The sequence below is a fragment of the Balaenoptera ricei genome, chromosome 2 (genome assembly GCF_028023285.1).
Source record: "Balaenoptera ricei isolate mBalRic1 chromosome 2, mBalRic1.hap2, whole genome shotgun sequence".
NCBI classification, from domain to species: domain Eukaryota; kingdom Metazoa; phylum Chordata; class Mammalia; order Artiodactyla; family Balaenopteridae; genus Balaenoptera; species Balaenoptera ricei.
In genome coordinates this window covers 145,832,947-145,839,919 of record NC_082640.1, presented here as the reverse complement: position 1 = coordinate 145,839,919, position 6,973 = coordinate 145,832,947, and the positions used below count along the sequence as shown (strand labels likewise).

Genomic DNA, 6,973 nt, shown 5'->3' with positions numbered 1-6,973 from the left:
AAAGTTCCTGGGTACAAGGCAAGGGGTTATGAAATAAAAGCCTTTTTTAATTTCAGCTTCTCCTTACAGCTTATTATTTTACTATAAATGCCAAAGAGTGACTTTTAAACCAAGCTATTTAAGATTTAAATTGGGTAAATTAAAATTTTTCTGCATGTCACTTAGGAAGTACTAGAAAATACTTCAAAGTCTAACAACAAGGGCAAGAATGAATACACTGTCATATAGCATATTCTGCAAATGTGTAGTTTATAAAGAATGACAACACGTGGTAAAATGTTTATGCTATATCAAGTGAAAAAGAGCACACATTTACTTATAATACCAATTCTTAAATATATGCACATTTGCAGAGGAAAAAAAAACTCAAGAAAATAATGACTGTTAACCTCATATTGGTATATTACTGGATGGTGAGATAATGAGTTTTGAATTCTTTTTCTTATGTTTTTCTATATTTTCCAGTTTTCTATAAAATTCCTTTTATGACAGAAAAGCAAAACGAAAATGTCACCTTTAAGAGCAGTATACTTCTCATTATAAATCAAATTCTTACTCAGCAACAGTACGAAAAACCAAATTGATCATTTTGTATTATCTAGGTTTTCTGAGGAAGAACAATGGTGCCTGGTGAACTAGTGCTGTAACAGCTTGCTTAGTAACGCTCCTCTTTCCCCAAGTGCTTTTAAAATTTGTTCAAAATACCCACTTTGCTTATTTGGGTATGGGGAAGAATAAGGATGGCAAGGCAACAATCATTTTTCATTCTACTGCAAACATCTTTCATTCCAAATCCCCTCACCATTTCCATTCCTCCAGCGATTCCAACAATGCGCCATCCCTCAGCCAAGGCACTGAGGCATACAGACCCTGGTCGACAGAACAAGCCATCTACGTTGAATCTCAGTGCAGGGCAGACAAGAAAATAAACTCGACTTAGTTTTCTGCCACTGAATGCAAGGGACCTATATGGCTGCCTGAGTATAGAAAACACTAGCTGGTCTTCTCTACCTAACTTCCCAGAACCTCCAACCAGAGATAAATTAATACACTGATATTGTCATCCTGGAGAATGCCATGTAGCGTTCAGCTGGTGGGAACAATTTAGTCACAAAACCTGTACTAAAATTTCTGTGGAGAAGAATTGGCTATCTCACCAAGGCCCACCTCTGGACCCCATTATGATGAATTCAAATTTGTGGAGAATCCAGCAGGCTGTTCTTAATAGGTTTTTGGTTTGTTGGTTGGTTGGTTGGTTTTATTCAGTGGGGGGTCATGCTGTCATTTACTGGCTATCGCTGTTCAGTTTTAAAACATAAAGTACTTTCTTTATCCATACAGAAGACCAGTTGGCCTACAAGGGCATGCCCTAGAGTGGTGCTGTCCAATGTGCAAGCCACTACCCACATGGCACTATGGAGCATTTGAAACGTAGCCAGACCAAACTGAGATGTGCTGTAAGTGTAAAATTCACATCGAATTTTGAAGACCTAGTACAAAAGAAAAAAATAATGTAAAATAGCTCGTTAATCATTTTAATAGTGATTGCATGCTGAAATGATAATATTTTGGATATACTGGGTTAAATAAAATGCATTATTAAAATTAATTTTACCTGTTTCTTTTTACTTTTTTAGTGTGGCTACTAGAAAATTTTAAATTACATATGCCATGAACATTGTATTTCTGTTGGAGAGCACTGGTTTAAAAAATGAAGATGTGGCACATATATACAATGGAATATTACTCAGCCATTCAGAAGAATGAAATAATGCCATTTGCAGCAACGGACCTAGAGATTGTCATACTGAATGAAGTAACTCAGACAGAGAAAGAGAAATATCGTATGATATCCCTTATAAGCGGAATCTAAAAAGAAATGATACAAATGAACTTACTTACAAAGCAGAAACATACTCACAGACTTAGAGAACGAACTTATGGGTTACCAGGGGGGAAGGGTTGGGGGAAGGAATAGTTAGGGGATTTGGGATTGACATGTGCACACTGCTATATTTAAAATGGATAACCAATAAGGACCTACTGTATAACACAGGGAACTCTGCTCAATATTACGTAACAATCTAAATGGGAAAAGAATTTGCAAAAGAATAGATGCATGTATGTGTATAACTGAATTACTTTGTTGTACACCTGAAAGTATCACAACATTGTTCATCAACTGTACTCCAATATAAAATAAAAAGTTAAAAAATAATACATTTTTTAAAAATGATTAGTGTTCATTAAATAAGTACCTGTGAATACCCACTCTGGGGCATCCTACATAGAAATGTCCATGTGAGAAAGAGGTTTATCCTAAATGGAGTGCTGTATCTCAGCACGTCTGCCCTTATGTTTTTCAGTCTGGGGTTCCTAGGTGACCCCACTTTTCATCTTCTCTGTCCATGAAGATTTACTACATACGGCATGTCACCCCTCCAGCTGTCCCCAGGGCTGCTCATTGTTATCCCCCTTCTGCTGCTGTTGCAGGCTCCCTGAGCATGGCTGTTGGAGCAGTCAATCCAGGAAACAAAGTGCCACAAGAGGGACTGTAGGAAAACATTTCTGAGTACTCTAGTGAAGGAGGCAAATGCTCTTGGTCCTCCAAAGTCTAGTATGCTTCTCCCAGCTGGTACCCTGGTGACTTTTCAAAGATTTTTGAGGGAAGGAAAATTGTTAGCCAAAAGACACAAATAGCAAACTTGCTGGTTCTGAGACAAAGAGGCTGCATAGACCCCCTAGAGAATAGAGCCCCTGATCCCACCTGGGTGGGTAAAGCCCATGGTTAGGCCACTAAGCCTTCCCCTCTGGCTAAATGGCTAATTATTTCTGATAATAGTGGTCTCTACTAACCCCTCACCTGCCCTACAGCAGAGCAGATCTATCAAGTGAGGAGGGTAGTAATTACTGGTGATACTTGCAAACACTCATTAATTAAGCTCCTGGGTCCTTAGGAGACAGATAAGAGATACAAGGGGATCAACACACAACAATGCCAAAAGGAAGCTATAGCCATTTGAAAAGCAAAATATGGTGACTGTTAATTTATAAAAGTAAAGTCAAAGAGTGTTGTGTTAAAAGTAAGACTCTAATACTTTACAGTTACACATGTCTTCTGAAGTCTAAGAATTGTTTCTTGCCTTTTTTTCTCTCCCGTTAGCTATTATGACTACAGCTGAGACCTCTGTCTCCAAGAACGTGCTAATATCTTTTCTGCCTCTGAATGTCCTTCCAGGTGTCAATTTCTTATAGACGAGGGCTGTGTCATCTGCTGTATTCCCTATAGCTCCTTGCACATTGGCAGGTACAGGGAATGTATATAATACATAGATAGTTTGGTTACTTTTGTCTTCGGCCTTACTGGTGGCCTTCTCTTCATAGCTGAATATCTTCACTATTTCACTAGGCCAAAGTTTCATGAGCCAAACAGATCATCAGGTATGGTTAGTATAATGAAATTTAAAGGCCACCTGTAAACACTTCGTGAATATTATATGTGCTACAATAAACAGTTAGTGAGACTTCTTGTTCTCAGGAAAGACTTCTGATGCTATTGAGGTTTCACTATAGAATTTATTCTATATTCTATAGGCTAAGGAAATATTACAGGGGAGAATGCAGACAATGTGAATTCAACTGTGAAATCACCTGGTTGACTACTCCAAGTCTCTCAGAAACACTCTTTTTTTCCTTCATGAAAGAAAATTTATAGAGTCATGATAGACAGAATGGTGGAGTGTTTCCTTTTTAAGACACAACTGGGGTTTAATTTTGAAGAGAAAAAAACAGATTTCAAAAGACAGACCCTGTTGGAAAATCACCAATTGGCCAGAGATAAAAATGTCTGTAAGGGTTTAATTTTTCTCACTCCAGCTGGGAGTTTTGTTGTTTTTTCTTTTTATATTTTCTGAATGTACTCAATACTTCTCCTGAAATAAAATCCCAAATTCTACTCCTGGATAATCTGAAAAAGAGATTCCTTTGATCTTCAGAGTTGTTTTGACTTTTAAGAAAAAAAAGACAAGAAAATTTCAAAATAGTAAATCCCATATATATATAGAGAGAGAATTCCTTCTTAAACATTATTCCAAGAAACAGCAGCTAATTTTTACAAAAATCTCACAAGAGAAAATTTGTTAGGAATAAAATTTTAAATATAGACATATAAACTCTATATCATATTAAAAAATGTTTTCATAGGGGCATCTTAAGAGGATTTACTCTCAATATGAGTGTGGAGTCCACTAAACCACTGCACACATGATTCATGCCGTCTTTTTTTTTTTTTTTTTTTTTTTTTGCCTTAACTAACAAATAGTCAAAAAGCACTTTATTTGTCGAAGTTTTAAAAATATATTTATCTTTTGAAATGAAAGCCCATACAGGCATGCACACACAAAAATACACAGTTCTGTACATTATCAAAAAAACAGTGGCATACTTATTGCCATGGTCTAATGTTTAATGACTTACATCCCATCTGCATCTTCAAATCCACACGCATTACAAAAATTCTAAGAAACCTCATTATAAAGACTCTATTACTGCATGGTTCCCACTATAAAACAGAACAGCACTTTGTAGTATTATAGCAGTTTTTATGCAAGAATAGTAATACTCTTTTATGATTCCTTTGTTTTCTTCCAGACACCCATAGAGGAAGGTCAATGATATATTCATCTTATTGAAACTCTTGTCCAGGAAAACATAAAACCAACAGAAAAGAGTGCTACAGTGAGCAAATTGAGGTGAGGCACTATTTTCTCAAGTTATTAAAACTTTTCCAAAAATTTTGATTGATTGAAAATGTAAAGTTCTAATTCCATCTTAACATTATTATCAGTGAATTATTTCTTATCCCCACCGTTCTATCTTCAACCAAAAGACACTCCTCACCCCAACTATTATATTTGACCCTACATAGTCATTGAAAATATAAAGTATAGAAACCTGGATGCTTCTCTTGTAGGACTGGGAGTATCCTCAGCTTACCCAAAGCTTGAGTGTCTTGGGGCAACTTGAAAGGCATCAGACAGCCTAAATGCCTGGGCCACAAGTGGGTCCCCAAATGAGAGTAAGGACAAGATGTTGCTCCAACCAAATACCCTGATAAGTGTTGGTCCTTAACATATGGAGCATTCTTGAAAAGAAAACAAGAGGAGAGAAGAGAAGAGGAGAGGGAGTGCTCGCTTCAGCAGCACATATACTAAAATTGGAACGATACAGAGAAGATTAGCATGGCCCCTGTGCAAGGATGACACACAAATTCGTGAAGTGTTCCATATTTTTGAGGTATCACCTCACACCACTTAGAATGGGCATCATCAGAAAATCTACAAACAACAAATGCTGGAGAGGGTGTGGAGAAAAGGGAACCCTCTTGCACTGTTGGTGGGAATGTAATTGATACAGCCACTATGGAGAACAGTATGGAGGTTCCTTAAAAAACTAAAAATTACCATATGATCCAGCAATCCCACTACTGGGCATATACCCAGAGAAAACCATAATTCAAAAAGACCCCAATGTTCATTGCAGCACTATTTACAATAGCCAGTTCATGTAAGCAACCTAAATGCCCACTGACAGACCAATGGATAAAGAAGATGTGGTACATATATACAATGGAATATTACTCAGCCATAAAAAGGAAAGAAATTGGGTCATTTGTAGAGACGTGGATGGATCTAGAGACTGTCATACAGAGTGAAGTAAGTCAGAAAGAGAAAAACAAATATCGTATATTAATGCATATATGTGGAACCTAGAAAAATGGTGCAGATGAATCGGTTTGCAGGGCAGAAGTTGAGACACAGATGTAGAGAACAAACGTATGGACACCAACGGGGGAAAGCCGCAGGGGGGTGGGGGTGGTGGTGTGATGAACTGGGCGATTGCGATTGACATGTATACACTGATGTGGATAAAATTGATGACTAATAAGGACCTGCTGTATAAAAAAATAAATAAAATTAAATTAAAGAGGGGAGGGAAGTGGAGGGGAGCCAAGAGAAAAGAAGGGAAGAGAGAAGAGGAGAGAAGAGGAGAGATAAAGTTATAAAGGGAACCCCTGTCCCGATATGGACACATTTTTAGCAGCCATCCAGCAGAAAGGACATATTTTGGTCATTGCTAATCCTTAAAAATATCAGGCTCAGCTCCTCTGTGACTTAGAGCAAAGTTTGTATGCCTAGAAACTAATCCTTTTCCACTTTAACTTCTTTTGTGAGCTTACCAAGCAATTATTCCATAATTTACCCAGCAAAATAATTCTATAGCCCACCAAGAAGAGACTAAGAAGGAAACAAATAATGTGTGTGTGTAAAGAAACTACATGTAAAATATACATCCTATCCTTTTTTAAATTTTCTGGGTAAAATTTATGAACAGCTGGTATCTCTGAGGATAAACCATTTTGTGTTTGTAATATAAATATTCATTGATCTGGATGGGTATTTTTGGTGACCATATTAATAAAATACAAAATTTTTAAATCCTTGAGCTACATTTTTTTTTCAGAAAACAAACCCATATATCTCTACATCATTCTTACTGCCATTTCTTCTACCTGCTACAAAATGGTCAGGAAAGGGCACCCAGCCCAATCTCAAGAAGGATGTTAAAAATGAGGGGGGGGCGGGGTGAAAAACAGTGTAGGATCTGAAGGTCTGAGGCCAGGGATTCACTGGGCATTAGGACAAAACATTGTATTTCCAATGGCCTCAATTTCTTCCTCTCAAAATGATAACTAAAAACCATATATGATTTATTTCATTTGAAGCAAGAATAAATTAAACTTAATAAATTGTGGGAGAATATTTGGGGGGTGGGGGACACAGATAGAATAAGAGAGAGAAAAACAGCAATGTATCCCACAAACATGCTTTCAGGAGGAAGCTGGTGGTCTGCCAGCCACATTTTGAGAAACACTGTCAACAGTGACTATTTTTTTCAGTTTATTCAAACTCTT

General features: G+C 37.1%; 1 non-coding gene across 1 annotated transcript; it reads left to right on the top strand.

Moving 5' to 3' along the window:
* The first annotated feature begins 5,185 nt into the window (after positions 1–5,185).
* On the top strand, positions 5,186–5,292 carry LOC132361728 (U6 spliceosomal RNA). The gene has a single exon (XR_009501998.1). It is a non-coding gene; the product is annotated as a U6 spliceosomal RNA (small nuclear RNA).
* The last annotated feature ends 1,681 nt before the right edge of the window (positions 5,293–6,973 follow it).